Source organism: Macrobrachium rosenbergii, chromosome 5, assembly GCF_040412425.1.
Source record: "Macrobrachium rosenbergii isolate ZJJX-2024 chromosome 5, ASM4041242v1, whole genome shotgun sequence".
Classification (NCBI taxonomy): domain Eukaryota; kingdom Metazoa; phylum Arthropoda; class Malacostraca; order Decapoda; family Palaemonidae; genus Macrobrachium; species Macrobrachium rosenbergii.
The window spans coordinates 6,748,121-6,772,205 of record NC_089745.1 but is presented as its reverse complement, the minus strand read 5'-3'; the positions used below and the strand labels follow the sequence as shown (position 1 = coordinate 6,772,205).

Sequence of the window (24,085 nt, the reverse complement as noted above, 5' to 3'; positions counted from 1 at the left end):
GTTAAACCTCTTCACAATCTCCAATTTCGTTACCAGTGCCAAAGTTTCTGTTCTATAGAACAGGATAAGCCTTTAACTATCATAAGGTCTTTCTCTCTCTGCTAATGGCATACCTTTTTACCAGCAGTCTGGCTACTGATTTCAATTTCAAGAAAATTACATTTTTCATTTACAACTGATTTGCTTCAACCTAGGGTGAGATGAGGTACCAATAAATAAAAAAATATATATATAAAAAAAAAAATTAAAAATTATTATTTCAACTTAATCATAAAATACATGTTACAAAAATTATGTTCACGAAGTTTACTTGTTGGAGCTTCACTAACAATCGAACTATTTCATAACGTATGCCCCTTTAAAACCTCCAAACTTAGAGTTTACACAAAGCGCTACTAGGCAATTCTCTCTAGGTTATGGTCAGTGGTATTGAAAGGGATTGTGAATTAATTATGCTATATGCAAAAGCACTACAGTATACCTGAATAATAATTTTAAAATTAAAATATTCAACAAAACTGCTAAACCCTCAAAAGAATGCAAGCAGCCAAAGAATATTATTTAAAATGAAATAGTACTGGCAAGAAAGGTTTTAATTTACAAGGAAGTGTACATAAATAGGATTGAAATTTACAGATATTTGTACTGTACTCTGATACTGTAAATGTTCCTTTGGTCACTACATTGCTGGGAAAACACTTTCTGTTTCCTCAATGGTGTGGACCATAAATTCTTCTTTGCTATCCAGTGAAATATCATATATGCACTCAATATCTGGTACTTGTATTTCTACTATGTCCAAAGTAAACATCTCACTAAACAAAGCATTTCTGCTGAAGATGGTCTTATCACTGATCTCTTTCTTTTCTATGTATTCTAAAATTTCACTAGAAGAGTCTGGCAGCTCCTCTACCTCTGAGACATCAATTATCTGAGAGCATGTTTCAAGGTGTTTCAAGTATTTTCTTTGTACTTTAAAACCTTTGCCACAACCTGAACAATGAAAATAATTCTTTATAACCACAGAAAATGATTCTTGTAAATCAACAGCATGGCTCTTTCTGTGTGACAAATAGTAACTTTTTCTAGTGAATGATTTCCCACATACGTCGCACTCGTAAGGTTTTTCTTGAGTATGTACCACCATATGAGACTTAGCATGATCACTTCGGATGAAAGTTTTCCCACAGAGCTTGCACACAAAGGATTGCTCCCTTTTAAAGGATTGCTCACTTTTATGTGTTCTTTCATGGAGTTTCAAATTATGCTTCAAACTAAACACTTTACCACAAGTCGAACATTTATGAGGTTTTTCATCCGAATGGTAATGCTGTGTGTGTTCCTGGAGTTCAGAGAAAATGTAGAATATTTTACTACAGAACTTACACTTCATTTTCCTTTTATTTCCCGCTTTTGTTTTCCATATTACATTTAAAGTCTCCTTATCTAGTTTTTGAAGATCTTCTTGGGAATGATTTCTATAATGAGAATAAATTAGGTGAATGAAGGAGTACTCCTTTCCACAAATCTTGCAAGCATGACGCTCCCCGGGGTGATCAGAGAGCTGGTGCTCTTTAAACGATGAGACATCTTCATAACTCTTCATACAAATGTTACATGAGTAGAGTCTTCCTCCTGAGTGCATCTTTGCATGAAAAAGCAAACTCTCATTTGTATTAAATGTGATACCACACAGATCACACTTAAAATCCTTTTTAGTGTTGTGGGTTTTCATGTGTTTCACCAAGTGATTTTTCTGGACAAATGCTGCATTACATTCTTCACATTTATATGGTCTCTCACCTGTGTGGGTCCTTAGATGAATCTTATAGATACGTTTATGAAAGAGCTTTCCACAATATTTGCACTGAACATCTTTTTTCACTGTATGCACTCTATAAATATGCCTTGATAAATTTCCCAAACTTGTAAATTTCTTTGAACAAACTAAACAATTTAGTTCTCCAGTGCCATGGCTCAATTTGTGCTGTTTCAATTCGATCTTATTGGAAAATACTTTACTACATGCAAGACACTTATGTACATGCATCCTTTTGTGATCCTTGACTTCACTGCAAGACTTAAAATTTTTTATACAAGTGCCACAGTGAAAAGACTTCTGACTAATGTGCTTATTCAGAAGTGCTTCAGAGAAGAAAACCTTTTCACAAAGGAGGCACTTAAATTTTTTTCTGCAAGAATACCCATACAGTTCACCACGCTGAGTATGCTTTGCATAGGTCTTGTGTGAGGGAAAACCTTTATCACAATTTGGGCACCTCAACTTTTTCCTCAGTGAATGCTTTTTTAAATGGAAATTCAGAGCTTTCAAACTTGCAAAATTCTTATCACACAACATGCATGCATGATGGGACTTGGTACATTTGTGTGTTTCTTCATAATCTTTCTTTAAGCAGCATTTGATAAACTTGTCTTCCTTATTTTCCTCTAGAGTCGATGTATTCAAATCACTTTTTAGTTTATGCTTTAAGTTTTTCAACTGACTACTGTGCTTCAACTCATGAATCTTGAGACTACTTTCCAGAATAAAAGACTTTTTGCAAAACAGACAATTGTGTGACTTACCTACTCCAGCCATATTTCTAGTACTGTAGTACAGACAATTGTGTGACTTACCCACTCCAGCCATATTTCTAGTACTGTAGTATAGTTAAAATCTTTTAATTACAGCTTTCTAAGTAGTTTACCCATCTGACATTTAAATTTCCCTTTTCAAAAGAACCAACAGAAGATGAGCCAGTCCCTTATGAGTCCCTGAAAGGAGAAAATTATCTTCAGTGCAAGACACAAAAGGGTATAAAATAGTTCAATTTTTTATGAATGCACAACATATATATATATAAACAGAGAATCAACAGGACTGGCATTTCTATACAGCTTAGTAATGATTAAATACAAAAAAATTATAATGAACTACCTTTACAATAATAGTTCCCATAACTTAAAAAACTCCATAACCTGCTCAGAAACTTGATGGTAACTTGTGAAAATCTAAAAATGATTTTGGCATTAACCTTTTACCAGAAGCAAGCAACTAACAATCAGCAGCTTTTTTTAACCCACAAAATATATAAATGAAGCTTATTGTACAGGATTAACTGAAACAGTAATACAAGATTAACTGAAACAGTAACCATCTTGAAACATAATTAATTAGTGCTACAAAAATACAATACCTTTACTGTTTATTCTATTGAACCTTAATTCCCTAGTATGTTGACCATCTTGGTAGCTGTTGGACAGAATACGAAATTTAGGCCAAAGGCCAAGCACTGGGACCCATGAGGTCATTCAGCACTGAAAAGGAAACAGTGAAAAGGTTTGAAAGGTGTAACAGAGGAAAACCTCGCAGTTGCACTATGAAACAATTGTTAGAAGAGGGTGGAAAATATGATGGAAGAAAGAATGTGAACGGAGGTACAGTGTAAGTAATAAAAGGGGTTGCAGCTAGAGGCCGAAGGGACACTGCAAAGAACCTTATTTCATAGCATAAATGTCCAGTCCAAACTTTTATGGCAGTTTTTCTTTTCTGCAGTTATCACTGAGCCACCTGGGCAAAGTCAGCACTAATAATTTTGTAGGATAAGTTACAATTATTTAAAAAAAAAAAGGCATTTCTACTTATTTAATGGGCCATTATTCTCTTAGGTTGTTATATTTTTGTTGCTCTTAGTGTTCCATATAGTATTTATTTTCCAATCACAGTTGTTTTCTTCTCTATTTAGTACTCTTCAAAGAGTCTTGTCGTCAACATCCAAATTTTCAGTTTGTTACTAGTTTATTTACAAACTCTTAACAAGTACAGTAAAATATCCCAAATAAAAAGGGATACTAATAAATAACACAAAACAAACATGTCGACCCAAGACCAAGAGAGGTCAAGAGACGTCGTGAGAGGAGATCGAGACGGGCGTTATAAATCCCTTTAATTATTAAACTAAAGGAAAATAAGGAGCCTCAATCGCCTAAAAAACAATAAAACACTGGTACTCAAGTTGTTGAAGAAGAACCTTGTGAGGATGCCATAAAAATGCCAAAATAGAGCACAAAATAAGGATCACAACGAAATTACGTGTGAACGAAATCGCGTGCTAAAATGGAATGCGGCTAGTGTTGCCTTGTGTACAGTCCAGAGTAGTGCATGGGCTTGTATCGGCACCTCTCTCGTTGGGGCTTTTGACATTGGGAATCTTTATAGGGCAGGGTCCCGTGATTGTGACAATCTCACCTTTACCATATACGACTCCATTTCTTGAGCTCGCTCTGGGGGTAGTAACCCCAGCTTTACATTTAGCTTTTCTCTGGTATCTAGCAACGGAATTACCTAGAAATAAGTGCTGAATGGATTATTTCACCGGGTGACACGGGCCCCTCCCCAGAAATAGATTTTTCCTTTGTCAAAATCCTTTTATTTTGGTGCAATTACACAGTCCTTGGGTGAGGTTAAACTAAATCTACATTCCAAATACACTGGTGCTTACTGACTGCTATAAGCAAGCTACAAAAGTAATGCAATGATGCCATAAATATTTTACCTATTAAAATACCCGATGAACAGGTGTGCTGACTACTAACTGGGATACCGTGATTTTTGGGTACACCAAGCATCCCATCACTCACGCATGTGTAATTGTCCACTGCCTCCTGGTGGATGGTATGATGCACTGTGATGCTGTCTAGATATTTGGGGTAGGTTTCTGTAGTTTATGGGCACCACTTCTGCAATCTTTAATCTGTGGCTGGTATGTTCTTGTCTGATTACTGCCATTCAGTGAAATTTTCAAAAACAGTCCCCTGATTTGTGTGGCACTGCAGGCATTCTCAGGATAGTCATAGAGTGACCAAAATAGGTAGATTTAGGCCCTCTAGACACAAATTTATATACCACTTTAGTGGTGGTATTTTTCATCTCTAAGACAGACTATCCACAAATCCATCTTTTGGTCTTCATTAGTGGTGTGAACCTCTGAACTATCACTTGGATGGCTTGAGCTTCCTATTGCAGGCAGTGTGGTAGTTCATCCTGCTATACATGTGGATCTTTCTATCCTCCTCAGATCACCTTACCCTTTCATCCTTTGGAAAATATTCATCTTTGTTTTATGCAATTTTCAATAATATTAATTTAGTCTAATGTAAAGGATTCTGACCAGCTCAGCACTTGCCATGTTGAGCAATTAGAGAATGTCCATTTTTACATTGGCATTGAGGACCAATTTTCTATAAGCATAAGCACTCTCTTCATTCACTGAAGTATTCCCCCGCTGTCTGTCCAGCAATGCTGTTCCCCGTTGTGTGACAGAACTGGGCCTTCTTTCCTTTAAGCATACAGGGGCTGACATGGGTATCCAGTTGCCTCGGTACACTTTGTCTATTATGCTGAGGGACTCCTCCACTGGGATGTTGATGAAAAGGCTCTCTACATCTAGGAATGCAATGTCTTGACTGGTGGTAGTCGTTTTTAAAAGATAATATATTCTGAGATGGATTCTATGCTTAAATCTGTGGGGATGTAGGAAGCCAGAAGATCATTTAGGAAAAGTAACATCAATAGTTTAACGAGTCTGTCTGGTACCCATTATACTGTACTTCCATAGTACCCACTTCCTTTTCCAATATTTTTATAGCACAGTTAAGTAGTCTTAGTCCTCTGTAATTTCCCTGCTGCAGTTCATTCCCCTTTTCCTTTGTATACCCTTACAATAGGCTACTTTACCATTCTTCTGATCCTCTCTCTTCCTTTATCAAGTTCCCATACTGTATATATTATAAATAGTCATAATGACTTTCTCTCTTGCTGCTTTAATCAAGTCACTTGTTATTTCAGATGGTTCTGGGTCTAAATTCAATGTCCTCCAGTTCATGTTCTTCAATCAGGTGATTTTCAAAACTGTCTCAATTGTTCCAAAACAGTATCTCTATTTTGAATTTAACTTTTTCCATTTACATCTTTTGAATACTTTTTCCTCTGCTGTGATATGATTCTAATTCCAATCCTACTAATTCCTCTTTTAGCCTCATGTTTTCCATCTATACATCTCTATCCTCTCCCCTGCCAGAACTTGAGGGGTATCTTTTTTTTTATTTCCCTTTGTACACTTTGATTTCATCATATCTTTCTCTATATTCCTTTCCATAATTCTTCTGCTGTGTTTTACATGAATTATTTCAGTGGTTTCCACTGATCACTTTATGATAGCATATTTGTTGACATTGAGACTCATGTCTGCCTGTTCAAAAATGAAGAGTTTGTACTAGGTTTGGAATTCTCAAGTTCTAATGATTCAACTACTTCAGCTATGTGTTTAGTAAAATCATTTCATAATTCCATCACAGGAGGAATTTGCAATTAAGACTGACACAGAGTTAAAAAATATCAATAAGCCATACGCCTTAAATTTAAGTGTAAGATTCTTAAAATCTCATAACCAAAAACAGGAACTCCTGTAGGAACCCCTGCATCATATCTCTCCTATGGGACAGTGTTAACAAGTAACACAGTAAATGAAGCCAGTCTTTCCGGCAATACTCGTAGTAGTTAGTTAGTTATAAATGATTTGTTTAACCAGACCTCTGAATAAACAAATCATTTATAACTAACTAACTACTACGAGTATTGCCAGAAAGACTGGCTTCATTTACTGTGTTACTTGTTAACACTGTCCTACTCGTAGTAAAGCATGGCACATGATAAGCCTGTACCAAGCGACCCTGGATGCAATAAAACTTGCAGAACCCAAGGTCCAGCGAGCTGAAGTTGTTAGTGCAGCTATTGGTCAACTGAATCCCTTTGAAGTTCCTCTTTACTCCAGCCTAAGCTTCACATCTGAGAGGATGTCCTTGGTAGCTGTAGTGAGTGAGGTTGAAGGTCTTACTGCCAATGGAAGACAACAAATCTTCTAGTATCAGTTCTGCCGCAAAAGCTTCTCTCCTTGGACAACTATGTCCATCACTGAAAACAACAATTCCTCTTACAAGGCCTTGCCTTTCCTGTGTCACCCTAGTAAGAAAACTCGACCTAACAAATGGCATTTCAAGACTGATCAAAATCAGCCGTTTTTGGAGAGACAGCAGAGGAAGTAGTTAGGCAAGAACTTCATGACCTTCTACCAAGGGTCACAGGGGCCAGATGGACACAGGCAACAATGAGCACTACCTATTTGGATGACTGGGAGTGATTACTTTGGACAGACAATCACACCACTAGAGGATAGAGAGAAACAACAAAAAGCTTAGCAAGATCAGCTTCGCCAAAGTGCACATTCTCCTAACACATGCTGTTTGTCAACATCTTCTCTTTTGGTGCATGGTGGGGGATATGTCACAGCCATGATGAAAAAATAAAAAGACTGATTCAGCAGTATCATCAAACTTGTTAGATCAGACACTGCCGTAATGACTGGGGGTGCTCGGACAAATATTGATGTTAACTGCAAGAAAACCCCTGGAGTGACTAGATCAAGTTTCTCTGCAACTGTCACAGCGCTTGGAAGTCTCCTTAAAATAGTCTTCAAGTGAGTGTGGATGAACTTTTGCCTGGACAACTACAGTATTTTTACTGTAGTTGTCATGGCAGAAGACTGCTGGAACTGGGAATCAGAATGTTTTCTAGCCTGGGAGGCTGCAACAGAAAATCTTTCAAGACAGTGACTAAAACAGCTGGAATGTCAACAGCAACAGGCATGGCAATAGTAGGGGGAGCAACATCTGCTATAACATAAGTAGTTAAAACCAGAACATAACAGCCTAGGATATCAGCACAACCAAAGCAGGAGACAACGCTGTGAGCAGTTTTAAAGAAACAGCAGACACACCCAGCACATTAAGCTGTGGCTGCATGGCAGACTTGGCAAGCATAAATGATGCAGCTAACATTGCAGGCATAGAAGACATAACGAAAGCCAAAGATATTACTGAAGGATGCAACAGTAAAAGAAGTGCAGCAGGTACCAGTACAACAGCTACAGGAGGCATAGCAGGCACTGTTAGAGTAAGTAATGTCACAGATCCAGTGTAAGTAGTCAATGACACCAAAAGAGCTAACATGGTCAAAACAGTCAGCATAATGTAAGTACACCATAAACACAAGATACAGCAAGAGCACACGTCAGTGCAGCAGGCAGTGGCAGGAGGAAGCACTGTAGGAGCAACCATCAGTGCAGTAAGCAACTGCAGAGTGGCCAGCTCTGGAAAGAGAGGAGTAAAAGCTTATAAAGATGAAGCAATAACCTAGAGATGATGACCAAACACCAAAACAAAACTTTTCTTCTACAGCCAGGCAAAAGCAGAGTCCAGCATAAGTATCTCTGGTACCACAGCAACAATCCGGTTTATGGGAAGCAGTATTGGAAGAGCAAGTGTAACAGGAGAGGGAGCAACCAGTGTCAAGAAAGAAGTTCAGCCAATCAGCAAAGCAGGCAGCACAGTTGTAAAGGAGCTGATGAGGGATCAGGTGAATGGGCAGAATGAGCAGTGGGTGTGGTATATCACTTGATGACTAGTACTCCGTAACTTTCACAAGAGAAGCAGTACACTAACTTTGACGTGAGAGGTAGATGATCCAGGGGACAAGCACATCAGCAAACCAGTCCCAAAATACATTGCAAAAGAGACCAGGAGAGCCACATCATCCTTGTTACGTAGAAAACAGGTGAGCGTCCATCTCCAGTGAGAACGAAAATACAGCAGACTCTACTTGGCTAACTTTGACAACTTTGCTTAGACATACTTACAATAAGCAATACCAGCCAACAATTATTAATGCACAACATAACAAAATAACAATACAGTATAACAAAAACAAAAAAAACACTTACATTGCTAGGAAAGCAAACATTACAGATACCAATTACTGGCAGCACAATTAGACAACTGCTATTCAAGTAAAGCTAAAATACCTAGTAAAAAGTAAGGCAAATAAGATGAGAAATAATATAAAACGTAACAATACTCCTCTGCAAGCAAGACACAAGAAACTAGTGAAGACATCTTACCCTTAACTACCGGCCTGCTTGTGATTCAGTTAAAGAGCATGAAGTAATATATCACAATTGCACAAAAACTGTATCAAAATCACTCCAGAAATAAACAGAATTAATGAATTACTCACAACACAGAACACAAAAGGGTGAAATTCAATACACAAGGGCAAAATTAGGCTGAAATACTTACAGGCAGGACACAGTAATAATTGCTTAAGAATGAAATTTTTCAATGACAACTATGATAAAGGAATTAGATTAGACAATGATCAGAAGAACTGAAAGGATCAATAAAAACAAATGAATAAGTGTTAGTGTTTTCCAAAATCCCAAAGTAAAGCTGAGAAGAATTGCAAACTGGTATGTAGTATCCAGAGACATGTCAAAACACTGAAGAAACTTGTTACCTAATAATGGTTCATAGTCACATATGCAAAAACAGTTGTTCTGTTACTCAGCTGCTTCTGTCGGCAAAATAGCAGAATATAAGTTTCTTGGGATAACTGGACTGAGAATGAGGGTTCTACATGACTGGTATGGTATCAAACAAAATGCATCTGAAAAGTACAGGAGAGAACTTTCTTTTACCATATTACCCCAAACCCACTAACCTTTGAAAACAATTATGCTGAGAATTAAGTAATCTTGTCCAGTCTGCTAGATCTTCTTGCCTTGAAATAATCTTATAAGCCCTAAAACTTTTTTGTTCTTTTAAGAATGGCCAAGGATAAGGACTTGGCAAAACTGGATTCAAATACAAACTGTAAAAGATAAAGAAGAATTGAGACGACTCATCACACAGTCTCAAAAGGGGAAAACCTGATTGAAGAAACAAAGTAACATGGCTGAAGTTTCCCCAAGTGATTTGTGGTTGAAATACATAACTTTTGCCCCTAATATGAGATTCCAATCTTTTCCAAACACAAATGTACTCATTATGTCTTCTCTACTACAACAGATGCAGTGCATGTCTCCTTACAAGTGATGGCACAACCAAAATACTAGGCAAAGATGACTTGACAAAATAATGAAAATTTTCACTGGATGCCTTGTATGTGACTACTACCATAGAACCTGGCGAATCCAGTTTTACTTTTGCTTTACTTGCTGCATCTAGACATCCTTGAGTGGAACTTGCAATATCCAGGTCACAGGATTCTGTCAACAGTTTGCCTACAGTATTTATATCCAATTCTGATTAAGATTTAGCAAGGGCTTACTACATCTTTTCTATCGAACTCAAGTGCGGTATGCTAAACATTAGAGGAAAGCAAAGCAATGGTGGAAAACTTGATATTACAAGAAAAAGCTTGCAGATTTATTGCCAGGAAATCTAAATTTACACCTTGGAATAAACGAGCTGATTCATGGATGCAATTCATTTACATGGTATTGGAGAAAAGTATACCTTAGTTTAACCAGACCACTGAGCTGATTAACAGCTCTCCTAGGGCTGGCCCGAAGGATTAGATTTATTTTACGTGGCTAAGAACCAATTGGTTACCTAGCAACGGGACCTACAACTTATTGTGGAATCCGAACCACATTATAGCAAGAAATGAATTTCTATCACCAGAAATAAATTCCTCTTATCCTTCGTTGGTCGGTCAGAGATTCGAACTCGCGGCCAGCAGAGTGCTAGCTGAGAACAGAACCCAATCGCCCAAGGAGGAACTATGGTATTGGAGAGATTCCATGGGCAAGGGGCAATGCTGAAATTCTGTCAGACACAAAGCTATGGGTAAAAAGAAAATGTCTTGGTCAGCAAAACAGATGAGGATGAAAGAGATGTGAACTGGTAAGTACGCCAATGATGAAAATGGAGAAAAGGGAAGTAATTACATAAAAAAGGGATTACTTACAGAGCCTACTAAATGAATAGCAAGGAAATGAACCGTGCTTGTTCAGCAAGCAAAGTTCAAAACAAAAACACACCTAAACAAAAACGCACAAACAGCATTGCCTTGTTTACGACTTTATTTACTAGCAGTCGTAAATAAGGCAATTTTTTAGTCATTTGCTACTTACAGTAGTAAATAAGGTAGTTTTATAGTCAGTCTACCTTGCCAACAGGAAATGCTTTAAAACAGGCTACAATAGTTTTTATTTCATGTGAACATGACTGCAACATTTATTTTTCAACAGTACTACATGATACTGTATACTGATTAAACACCCAGAATTAAGCCACATCATAAAAAATTCACATAAATGTATGAACGAAAACCTTTCTTAATATTTAATAGTAAAACCAGTGGTTACCTCAAGATAGTTTATTTAAAAGAAACCTGGACACAAAATTACATCAACTTCAGTAACATTTAAATTTAGTACAAACATATATATATATATTTACAAAAATAAATCTGAATTAAAAATATTCTAAGAGGCAGAAACAGGGTCAGCATTGGTTATTCTCAAATGGATCTTCCTATGAGCCAGTAAGTTACTCTGGTGGGCAAAAGTTTTATCACAGAAAGAACATTCATATGGTCTCGCCCCAGTATGCATGACCATGTGAACTTTCAAATGTACTTGCTGAACAAAAGTTTTATCACAGATATTGCACTTGTAAGGCCGTTCGCCAGTATGAATTCGTTCATGATTCTTAAGACTAACAGGAAGCCGGAAGGCTTTTTCACAAAATGAACATTTATGAGGCTTCTCCCCAGTATGGAGACGTTCGTGGCTTTGCAAACGAGCTTTGTAATAAAAATTTTTACCACAGTACTTGCAATCAAATGTTTTTAACTCAGGTCTATGAAATTTTTCTTCCAACTCCAAACTCATATTTGCCATGCCAACATTTTGTAGCTCCTCCTCTGAATGCCTCCTGTAGTGGGCATGCAACAGATATTTATAGTTAAATCTTTTACCACATACCTTACAGCAAGGCAGCTGATCTGGAAAATGGGTCTTTGTGTGCTGCCCTAAGGATGTCCGAAACTTAAAGTCTTTAAGGCAAATATTGCATTTAAAAGGTCTTTCCTTGCTATGGGTCCTACAATGGTTTGCTAACAGCTGACTTGATCTAAACCTCTTCCTACACTGATCACACTCATATGGCTTCTCTCCGGTATGATACCTTTGATGAATGATTAGAGTTTCCTTAGATATAAATGCTTTACTGCACAAATTACAGGGATAATTCCGTTCGCCAGTGTGAGATTTCATGTGGGTTGTGAGATGTGCTTTTTGTACAAAAGTTGCATTGCATTGTATGCAATGAAACGGCCTTTCACCTGTGTGAATGCGTCTGTGAATCTTAAAAACGCTTTTATGAAACATTTTTCCGCAGATGTCACACTGCACATCTTTAATACCATAGTGCGACCTCTCAATGTGTCGCTTGACATTTCCCAAGCTTTTGAATTTCTTGTGACAATATTTACAGGTTAAATCTTCATCTGAATGCTTTAATTCATGTTCTTTTAAACTGTCTGGATAAAGAAACTGCCTTTTACATATTTTGCACCTGAGTTTATGATTCTCCATGTGAGATTTCAGATGTTCACATCCTGTAAAATCTTTATGACATATTTCACAAATGTAAGATTCCTGCTCCATGTGTTCCCTCAACAAATCTTCTGACAGAAACAGCCTCTGACAAGCTGGACAACAATTCTTGCAGCGGGTGGCTCTATGTACTGAGAGGGTCTTACAGGATGTAAGATTCTTTTTACAAGCATAACAAGAATGTGAGTCCTTTTCTAAAGCTTACAAAAGTTTTAAGACAAGTTCTACATCGTGACTGTAGATGAGACTTTCTATGAATTTTTGCATCTTTGCAGGATGTGAAAACTTCTTTACATATATTGCATTTATAAGATCCTTGCTCTAAATGTCTGTGCAACAAACTGCTAGTAGAAAATAACTTTTTGCATGTTGAACACCTTTGCTTACTACTGTGAGACCTTTTATGAATAATGGCATCCTCATACGAAGCAAAATTAATATCACACACTTCACAATGATGCCTTTCCTTTTTTATATGCACCAAAGCATCAACTAGGAGAGCATCAACTGCATGAAGTCCCACTTCATACTCAAGATGAGATTTTTCATGGCTGGATAAATCTTTACAAGAAGAATAACTCTGGCTGCATACTTTACAAACATGAGATCTCTGTTCATTATGCTCAGAAAGCATAGATTCAGATGAAAATATACTTTCACAAACAGGACAAACTACATCTGTATGAGATTTTTTGATGCTTTTCAAGGGAGTACAAGATTGAAAAGATGAACTGCATTTATTACAATGAATAGACTGAAGCTCCTTGTGTTTCTTCAAAGCATGATCAGATACAAATCTTTTGTGACATAAGGTACACATGTGCTTACAATCTGAAGAAATTTTACATACATTCTCTTCCTTGCAAAAGGGTCATTGTGAGTATTACTCTGCCTTAAACATTTCCGAGCATATCTGTTCTTATCAGATTCTGAAACCTGGATGTTGAACAGTTCTACATCTTTCGTAGTGCTTTCATTATCAGAGGACAATGCAACGTTCACATTCATTGGTTCTCCAAAAACTAACGTCTTCTTTCTTTCTAAACCCTTCCCAGGATAATCAATAGTGTTCAAATCTTGTTCTGTATCTGATAACCTCTTTGCATTTAAGGTATGTGAAAAAGTACCTGTCGATACATCATCTGAAATTAAATCACACTGTTTTACAAGAAATTTTTCATTGTCCTCTGGAAATAATGATTTCAGGTCTGGGTCCAATTCATGAGATTCTGAAGTAGTACAGTGATGCCTTAAAGGAGACATTTCAGTGCCTTCTAAAGCACATGATGTTATTTTACACTTGACCATATGAGTTTTGAGGCAACTTTTAAGAGCATACAGCTTCCCACAGAATGGGCACTTGTGAGTTTTGTCTTTCTCTGTACAATCAGCATTTTCCAATTCTTGTACACCTTCTTGGTTATGATAAGCTATTGAATCTTCTTCCTGCCTCCAACAAGATGGCAACGTTTCTTCAATTTGCTTTACATGACTTTTATCTATATCCCAATACACTCCATAACTTTTATGATTCAAAACATGGACTTTCAGGCTACTTTTCAGCAAGAAAAGCTTTCCACATATTTCACACTCATACCTCTTCATTTCCCCATCCATTAATCACCAATAAATAAAATCTCTGACACCAATGATACAATGAATAAACCTTTTACCAACTTTTCTTATTTTCTTTTGGGAAGGAAGAATCTTGTTCCAGTTTGTTCACACTATAGCTTCCCTTATGAAGACAGGAACCTGAAAAAAGACACTATTTGATCTTTCACACCTTGAGTCCTTCAAATTTTAAGTTCTTCTCTAACGGTAAAATTTACATCTTTGCTGAACCCTACAGGGCTGATATTAACCCTAATCCTTACAGCACTGTCATAGACCTCATATCATTATCATTGTTACATGACAAGCTGCAACAACAGTCATAAAGGAAGAATACGTGATATACCATGTGCTACACTCTTATAATTAATTTGTTGTGAAAGGTACAGTAATACAGTTAGGCAATGTCTACTCTTAATTACATACCTCAACAAAAGCACCACAACACAATACAATACCTTTAACTTTACAATAAATTAACCCATTCACAAAACTTATAAAGCCTTATTCACAAAAGGTCAACAATGTCAAAACAATACCCAAATCAAAATTAACCTTTTCACCACTTCACAATTTTCATAGTTTGGCAATTTTTACCTATTGCACATGCTAAACCAACATAAATTTTTACCTTGACTGACTTGACAAATTTAAGTTCATTCCCACATCCAAATAAATGAGAGGTCTACTTTAGCATTTAAAATACTTTAATGACATTTCCATATCTTCAAACAGGCCCTCCCTTTCTATCTGAATGTTTATAAATTAACACAGGCAGTTTGATCACCATAAAATTTATCAAAGCACTGATCTAATGCTTCACCAGTGAAAACTATTGTAATTGCTGTTGTACCTCCTTGATGCAATTTATATGATGTACTTATGAAACACTTTACCCTACATCCTTAATTTGAAATAATACAAAACCACTTGCAAATATAACCTTTATTTAGAAATAAATGAACTTTGCATATTGAAGATAATTTTTATTCTTCCTAGATATACAAACCTGAAGTCTTTCTTACAGATATACCTTCATAAAGTGATGGGCATGATAAGGCTAATCAAATCTTTTGAAACTAAAATTTATTCTTTATACCCTTTTACTGCCATTTGAGGGGACTTTTGAGCCAGGATGCACAGACTATTTGGGAGCTCTTTCTTTTCTTGGAAAATGAGCTGATGCACGTAAAGGTTATTATTGAGAGAAGGTTTTGTATATCAAATTAATTTTAGTCTCAAAGTAACAAAGAATAAGATCGAAATATATTACATATTCTGGAGTGAGCAAAAACACAGCTGTAGTAATATCCACCTAGTATTCCTCTGGTATACAGCAAAACTGAGTAAATTTGATATTTTCTGTGATGACTCAAAATACTTTACAAGGCAAATTGTACATAAATTAGGTGGCACAGAGACAGGCAGTACTACTGACTTGAAAAAATATATATCTTTATATATAATACATATATATATTACAGTACTACTATTACTTCTACTACAGCTTCATCAAGCACTACTAATCACATGTATGTAATTTATATTTTTTTAAATCTGGAAAAAGTTTTAGGTGGGACACGAGGCTTGTGAGCAACACCTCGGGCTGTCCAAATTTCAATATGTCATCTGCATATAGTTTTACCACCACAGAATATTGAAGTTAGTCATTATATCTCAGTTCTTTCTATTTTCTAAGGAAAGGAGTTTTCCTATTTCACAGAAAACAAGAAAGTAACACTGTAGTGATTGGGTTATTTTCTGCTGAAACGCCAAGAGGAAAAATGATTGCTTTCCTGTGACTGACTCCAAAATCCTCAGGTTAAAGTGAATTTTTTACAGCCCTCTACATCCATGACATGCAGTAGTAATACCTAAATAAGGATGTTAAACTGCATAACAAGGACCAAATGGTTGTTCTTGTCCATTTCAAACCAATGACCATAACACTGAAGCCTTTGACATTTAAGTCTAGGCCAGATCTATGGAGGCTGGTAGTTACCATGGACTATGCAGTTCCTATTTAAGAACCACTAAAGAGTCCAGTCAAGGTAGCTTTTGCTGGGACAAGTGTAAAATCCTCTTCTGTCTGCTCAACACATCCATAGCTAGGTCTCTTAGCCCTAAAATAAATGCTCTTCCACAAAACAGGAAGAAGATGCACTTATTATCTGTCTACAAAGAACAGAAATGCATGAAATGCCAATGACTCAATCCTCATAGAGCCAAAATTCAGTGAATAAACAATATGCAAGAGATTTAACAGTATATATGAATGAAGGTATAATACTGTCGAGTATTTCTCTTAACAGCCCTCTTTAGCCTTGATATGCTTTACCTACAATACAACTTATGCAGTTCAGCTGCATGTGTCATTGAAAACTGTGGATAACTACATACATACCAATCTCCATGAGAATGCCTGAAGGCATAGAGAATTTTAGTCCACACTAGGAGCAATCTCCATGAGAATGCCAGAGGAAATAGAGAATTTGAGTTCATACTAGGAACACCTTTACCTCAGTCAAATGAGCACTGATGCAGCACCTGCAGTGGTTGCCTAGAGATGTGCTCTGAAAAGAGAGTGATAGGAAGCCTATTTTCCTGGCAACCCAGAGATATCTTACTCCAGGAAAACCAGAGATCTTGCTTCTCAAAGAGAAAGATTCTCTGATAGGTTAAACAGGAGGAATGCCAGAGGAAAAATAAAAGAACAAGAATAAATCCCCGAGAAAACAAGGTACAGGCAGTCCCTGGTTATCAGCAGGGGTTCCGTTCCAACAGCGTGACAATAAGCGAAAATTGCCGACAACTGAAAAACGGCGATTTTTTGGGGTTATTGGCGCTGATAACCGGAGATCAGCGCCGATAAGCGGAAATTGGCGATTTTCATCGCTAGACAAGTGCCATAAAACCGGATCGCCGATGACCAGGGACTGTCTGTGCTGTATATCATACCTGCCTCTGTACAGCTAAAGAAATAATGACATGGGCAAATCGCCAACGAATTTCAAGGCTGGTCAGTCTTCTCCAAAGCTAAAAGGGATCCTGGAGCCTCATCCGTCTAATTCAGTCAACTGCTACAACTCATGGAACTGAGGAAGCATACAAGACCCCTCTACAAGAGAGGAATGAGATCAACAGCTGAACAGAAGAAATGCTCAGGACACAAACATCATAATCACATTCCAATGAGGAAATTCCTGGGGTAATGTGAAGACTGAAGACTGCTGTACAGGAAGTCCTCCAAGTGCACGACCAAAGGAAGAAAGAGCAATCATCTCTGCCTCATTCAGGTAGGTTAGTAACCAAGTACCAAAGTCAGTGCCCAATCAGTGATGGACAAGAGTCCTTGCTCGGATGCAGAGAACCAAACAATAACAGTCCGCATGATGGTCAAGGTATGGTGTTATGATGACTGTAAAGGACTGCTAAAAAAAGTTGGCTAGAATCAAGAGCTCATGGGTGAGCGAGTGCCAATACAGTAACAGAGCAAGTAGCAACTGTGCACGCAACATAGCAGTCCATAAATTGGATCAAAGCAGGAAAATACCCAGTAACTTAGCCATGGAATTAAAGTCACAAATTATATGGTAAAAGTGTCCAAGGATTAAATTGGCAACTTCTTGTTAACATCCCCCATGCTCTTTGATAGTTGCAGAGTTGTAGCACCATTGCTACCATCTTTCCTTTCTCATTCAATGTTTCAAAGTTATTTCACTAACAATAAAATATAAAAAAAAATTTGATTTGGGGGGAAACCAACCTGAAACCCATGAACACATGTGACTAAACATTCTCCTCATGGAAACCAGCACCCGTGAAACCCACTTGAACACATGTGATAACCCAAAGATTCTCCTCCAGTCCCAAAGTCTGAGACCTAGATGAAGGGTGCAGGTGAGGAGAGAAGAGAGTATCCCTGGTGAACTTCTCCAGAAGTTTACAATGACAATACACCCTTGCAAAAAACAAAACTACACCATGAAAAAACTCATAACTAAAGATTTTGGTTATATTTTTATATTTTGCTAATATCTACATAAAGGGAAAGGTCAATAACTTGTATGATCAATCAAACAATCATTCTGATAAGGCAGACTCAAAGTCCTCATATCAACAATTTTATATATAGGTCAGGTTGCGCTTGTATCCTTGATATACAGATCCTCCACAATACACAAAAAATTATATTAAGCCTCAAACCAAAGTCAAGTTACATGACCACAACAGCAACAGTGGCATCTTGAACTGAATGATTAAAAAAAATTTGAGGGTTAACAGTCAGCTGAGTGGTAGTACCCAATCCTCTCTCCTTCCGGCCACTAGTTAACTACTTTGTTGACAAGCTTCAATGAACTAACCAGCCTCCATCACAAGTATATACATAAAATACATACCACAGGTATGATTTTATTCTTGTATGAACATTCAGGTTTGTGAGATTTACATTTAAGTGTGAAATATCTTCCTACCAAACTCCTCTACTCTGATGTTCTCTATGAAACCTGGTCCTCTCATGGGTTCTTCAAACTCTCGTCAGTCTAATTTGCATCTTAATTTCCTTATTATTCCTAACTGCTTTAAGACTGTAAATAACTTGTGTTATTGCTTGTAAATATAAAGTATTCTAATGAGGAAACCAGATTGAGATTATGGTAGGGAATGGGAATCATCATCTAGTTTCCTCATTAGAAAACTTTATATTTCCAAGCCATAACCATTTTAAATATGCTGTTTACCAAAGAAGAAATACTGCTATGTTAAAAAATGTTAGCCATACAACATAGGACAAATGGGTACATATACAACAAGATTAAATGTGAAAACATTATGGACATGTTCACATCTCAACAAATAAACATACTACCTAAACACAGTTAATTAGTCAATATAAAATTATATAAAAAGGATTAAAAGGAATTAAGGGAATGTCAGCTGAGTTAGCTCCAGTTACAAATATTCCAGGAAAAAAGCAACTGCATAATTTCTTGTGCCTGATGAATATTCCTCAACAAGTGGTTTTAGTAAAACAATAACAATTACTAAGGATGATAGAGGAAGGAAGAGCAGTCAGCATTAGTAACTGAATCTTCATTGAACAAAGATTTTACAGCAAATTGAATGAGTGGGGCATGCTACAAGAAAATTGCTATGATCAGGAAATTCACACCAAATATTATTCACTGGTTATTACTTGTTTCACCAAGTATCAATCACTGCTTCACTGACTTCAAATACAGAGCCAAACCTCACATATATTCCATACAAGGCATCAAGGAATAAAACAGTGGTTTGTATGTTGTAAGAACACATATACATGAATTCCACATTTCAACATAGCCTGCATTATCCTACAACTAGACAATCAAGTAAAGAAATATATTTACCTTTGCAAATGGTTAAGTATAACTGACGGCAGCCATCCAGATACAGTAATTCCTTAATAGTTAGTAATTTTATGCATTCGCAGGTTTCTGAATATCCTTGGTAACATCCTTCACCTCTGTAAATAGAGAACAAGATTTTCATCAAAGTACACAACCAAAATATTCAAAACAGAAAAAACTATTTCTTAAACAGTACTTTTGTTACTCTAAACTCCTAACAGAGGTAATAAAAAACATACAAATCTACATAAGATCCAGCAGTCCATGAACCAGAACATCATGGAGATTTTTTTACCATGAAACCAAATTTAAATCTATCACTCCAAATAGTATGACACAGCTATGGCACGCAATTACTGCACTTTGGCAAGTCTACTCCAATCCACTTTAAGCTCACTGCACATCTTCACTAAGGCTTTGTTCACATTCACCTCAGCAAAGCCCTTGGAAATAATGAACACCTTCCAAATGCCATTCACACCCGCAGTCAAACTTTCATTCTCAGCAGCATAGATATTATTCCACATATGTCATATTTTTTATTGATTTTTATTCCTTTATGGCCAAAAGCTGGAATCAATTATGTATTGTACAGCCGAATGTCATACAAATAAGACGATATTTCTATTTTTAAGCTTTAAAGTTCTATACATCACATTACTGTTTAAGCAAATTTTACATATTTAAACATTTGTCTCAGTGATACGGTACTTTTTTTATTATTGACTTTTGTATTTTTATGGCTTTTTATGGCTCACCAACAAAAAATTGTATAAAGCAATGTATGTCAATTTTTTTTCCCTACTGCTGTATTGTACTTTCAACAAAAACAGCAGGAAAATAAAAAATGACAGATAACAAAATGACTCAACTGGGGGTATTACAGTAGATATATATAAATATAACTTATATACCACATTTATGTAATTTGCATTTTTCCTAGGTAAACAAAACAAAACCCCTTCGTGTGAACTGGTAGTTAAAGTCTGATATAAAAGTAGTTAATTGGGGGTAGGTTTGGAAGGGTCCAGGGGGACAAAGCCCCCCAGCCATTTAAGAGCCAATGGTCTTAGGTTAGGTTAGGATGCATCCTCCTATTTTACTCAAATGACCACCATGCCCCCTCCCCAAAACCCCCGCCAAAAGCCAGGTCTCCCAATGCGACTCCATTACACTTGGACTTTAGAGGAAATGTGTTGCGAAAATGAATGCCAAATTAATAAAAATTACAAGCAAAATTACAGGAAAACTAAAAGTCCACACTGAACTCCACTATGGGCCACTTGCAAGATTACACAGTACAGTATATGAAGTTATTGCTGGAAACAACTGAAAGTGAACAAATAAGCAAAAGGGTGGGTATTTGTAAAATAGCAGGGAAATTAGGATGAGGCGGTCTGGTCTTGGTTCAAAGGGACAAAGATGCTTCGGTTAAGAAGGTGCATGATAGCCTATGACCATAGAGGATTGACAAAATATGAGTTTGGCAGAAAATCAAGTGGCATGACGTTACAGGGACATGAAATTGCTGGGTGTAAACATACAGATGTCCAAGATAGAATGGTATTATTTTATAAGTTGCCAATACACAAAATGAAATTGTAGGCTAACCTACATTTTTGAAAAGAGCTCTTCATCAAATTACAACATAAGGTAAGACAATACCATCCCCAACCCCCTCCACAGATAATACGGCAAAATTTTAACCAGCAAACACCCATGGGTTATGTGGTATTACTTTATATTGGCAACTTATAAAATTTTATTGATAGAATCCCGTGGAGAAGGAAGACTCGAGCAGCCAACCCCAGGGGAAGATGGGATCATGACTATGCGAAGAAGACACATCCAAGGGTATATCTAAGTAGTAGCTCCGCAGCGGCGATTTCCCTCTAACTTTACTTTTTCTATCGTTTTTTGGTTGCTAATTCTGGTTTTACCTACAATTTTTGTCGCATGAATGTAATTAAAATATAATTAACTCCTGAAGTCCATCTGACAAGGGGTTTCTATACGCGATCTTCACAAGACAGAGCACGGGTACGTCTGTTTGGAACGGTTCATATCCTATCCGGCAAGTGCAATAACTTGTTAACGTATGGGTACGGGGCCCCCCAGCCCAGTACTAAACATGGCAAAGGGACATTCCATTTGGCCGACAACAAACAAATGCACCGCCAGTATCAGGAGCCCTAAAAGTGTAGAAAACACCAGTTTCCATGGTAAAAACAGGCGTGGAGCAAATACTAAGAATTAACCATCCAAGAATATCCTATACCCTGATAAGTTTATTATACGTCGCATCTCTGGCTAGGGAATGACATGGTTCCTTGGACCTCATGCTTAGCCTAACCCTAAACTCAGCTGGGCTACTCACCTTAGGGTAGACTCCTTAGCCTAGGCTACACCTTACTTGACTAAATTAGCCTATTTTCGGTTGTATGATTAAAACAGGTATTACTGGCAACGGCTCTCGCACTTAAGGGCAGCGCATACTAAAGCCCACATTGCCTAATGTTTTACGTATGTAAGTATTCAGGCGTAGGATCTATACCCTAATAGGACCTGCCTGGCCTTAAGCTTGTGTAGTAAATAGCAGACTACCTACGCTTGTCAGCAATTACACGTTAATTTCCGTGGTTACTTACACATCAGTCAAAACCGTACATGTATTACAATTTGCATAATTTCTTTGATATTTCAATTACACGCAATGACAATTTATATTAAACTTACCAGAGTATATAAAATATAATCAAACGGGCCGACGGTCTTGTTGACTTCTACTTCTTCCTTCACTTGGTGTTACGAAGTTGGGTCGCTTAATTCTTGACTAGCAGTTTTCAAGGTTATTGTCAGCTAACAGTTGCCAAACAGAAAATTAATTATTATGCATAATTTTTTAATTAAACCAACCAGCATTGCCGGTCGTTTAGGGGTTCCTTGTTTTTTTTATATATATATACTGTGGCACCTGATTTGTCCCCTGTTCTCCTCACTACAGAGTAGCGTTATTGTCCCGCGTTCTTCTTACAGTAGAATAGCGTTATCGTAACCTGTTCTTCTTCCTGCAGAATAGCGTTATGGTCCTCTGTTCTTCTTACTGCAGAGGAGTGTTATTTCAAATCCTGGGGCGAGTGAAGAACGACGGTAACAGGTTCCACCGAGGAACACAAACCTAACCTTTCCTATATAGAATGACATGCCCTGACGACCTAACCAGGTCCTACCTTCCTAACCTCACTTGAGCCGTTCCCTGACCTGGCGGGGGTTGCTTCGCAACGTCCCCCCACCCCCACCGTCCCCTGGATCTGCCCCAAGTAGTGTTACAGCCCGATCACATTCTACAAACTACCCCAAATCCTTTTTCAAGACTTCTCAGAGTTCGCGTTTTGTTTCTGAGGAATGTCACCATACAATTTGAAGTACTTACCTTCACAGGTGTTGAGTGGTAATTACATCAATTACGTTACATCCGGTGAATACGTGGCGGCACAGCGCTAATAAAGTTCACATATCCACGATTTCAGTTGTACAAGAATAATAGGCGTAACGATAAACGAATGAGGATAAAGTGTGTAAAAAGAGACGAGCTTTCTAAGAATCTATAATGTTAATGCTGCTATAATCCTTAACATGAAATAATTTCAATAATACTTTCATACAGATGACAATAATGAGGAATTTGAAAGTCAATATCCTTCCTTTTCACGTGATGTACATACGTTTCTGTCTGCTTGTCTTTTCAGTGTTCCTTCAGTACGTATTAGATGTACATCATATTTAAATCTACGAGATAACACACGCGAAACTCATAATGATGCATTGTGCATTTATTTATTAATATACAGATTGCAAACAAGGTGTTTACGTTTACTTGGGAATGCTAATCACAGACATATACAGTATATGTATGTAGATATACAGTATATATATATATGTATATATATACAGTATATACATACATGCATACATACATACATACATACATATGCGATGTTTTTAAATAGATTTATATTCTTGAGAGATGGCATCTGCCTATTGAAATCATGCAGTCTTAATGGCACACACAGATATATATATATATATATATATATATATATATATATATATATATATATATATATATATATATATATATACATAAGTAATTCACCAAAATAAAAATAAAAACAAAAGAAGTGACATTTCCTTCTGCTTTCCCCCGGCAACTTCCTGAGACCAGATTTGATTCATGGACACAAGAGATTACAGTGGTCTTTTCTGTCAATGGAGAGTTTTAATCATCCTGTGTGTCATTTGTCCTCATGTTTACAACTGTGACAGGATCTTCATTTGGAAAGTATATTGCTTCTGTGTTATCTTCTTTGCCAATACATTCAGCTTTGTTAGACCTAGCAATTGCCATTATAGATTGGGTATTACATAATTGATTCTTAACAAGCACTTGATTGACAAACCCTCTGCCTCGTCTGAAGCCACGCTGGTCTTCCCCTGTCAGTCCTTTTTGTCATTATCTTCTCAGTCAAAAACTACCTTTATTGGTACGCAACATAACGTTAT

The 24,085-nt window shown here is 37.0% G+C and overlaps 1 long non-coding RNA gene across 3 annotated transcripts; it reads right to left on the bottom strand.

Annotated features, from left to right (window-relative positions):
- Positions 1 to 236: 236 nt before the first annotated feature.
- On the bottom strand, positions 237 to 22,759 carry LOC136838475 (uncharacterized). Of its 3 annotated transcripts, XR_010853005.1 has the most exons (4): positions 22,259 to 22,739; positions 19,523 to 19,638; positions 14,196 to 14,273; positions 237 to 2,775 (listed from the first exon to the last, which is right to left on the bottom strand). It is a non-coding gene; the product is annotated as an uncharacterized lncRNA (long non-coding RNA). The 3 variants fall into 3 exon arrangements; XR_010853004.1 differs by lacking the exon at positions 14,196 to 14,273; XR_010853003.1 differs by lacking the exon at positions 237 to 2,775 and having other exon boundaries at positions 11,261 to 14,273; positions 22,259 to 22,759.
- Positions 22,760 to 24,085: the final 1,326 nt, after the last annotated feature.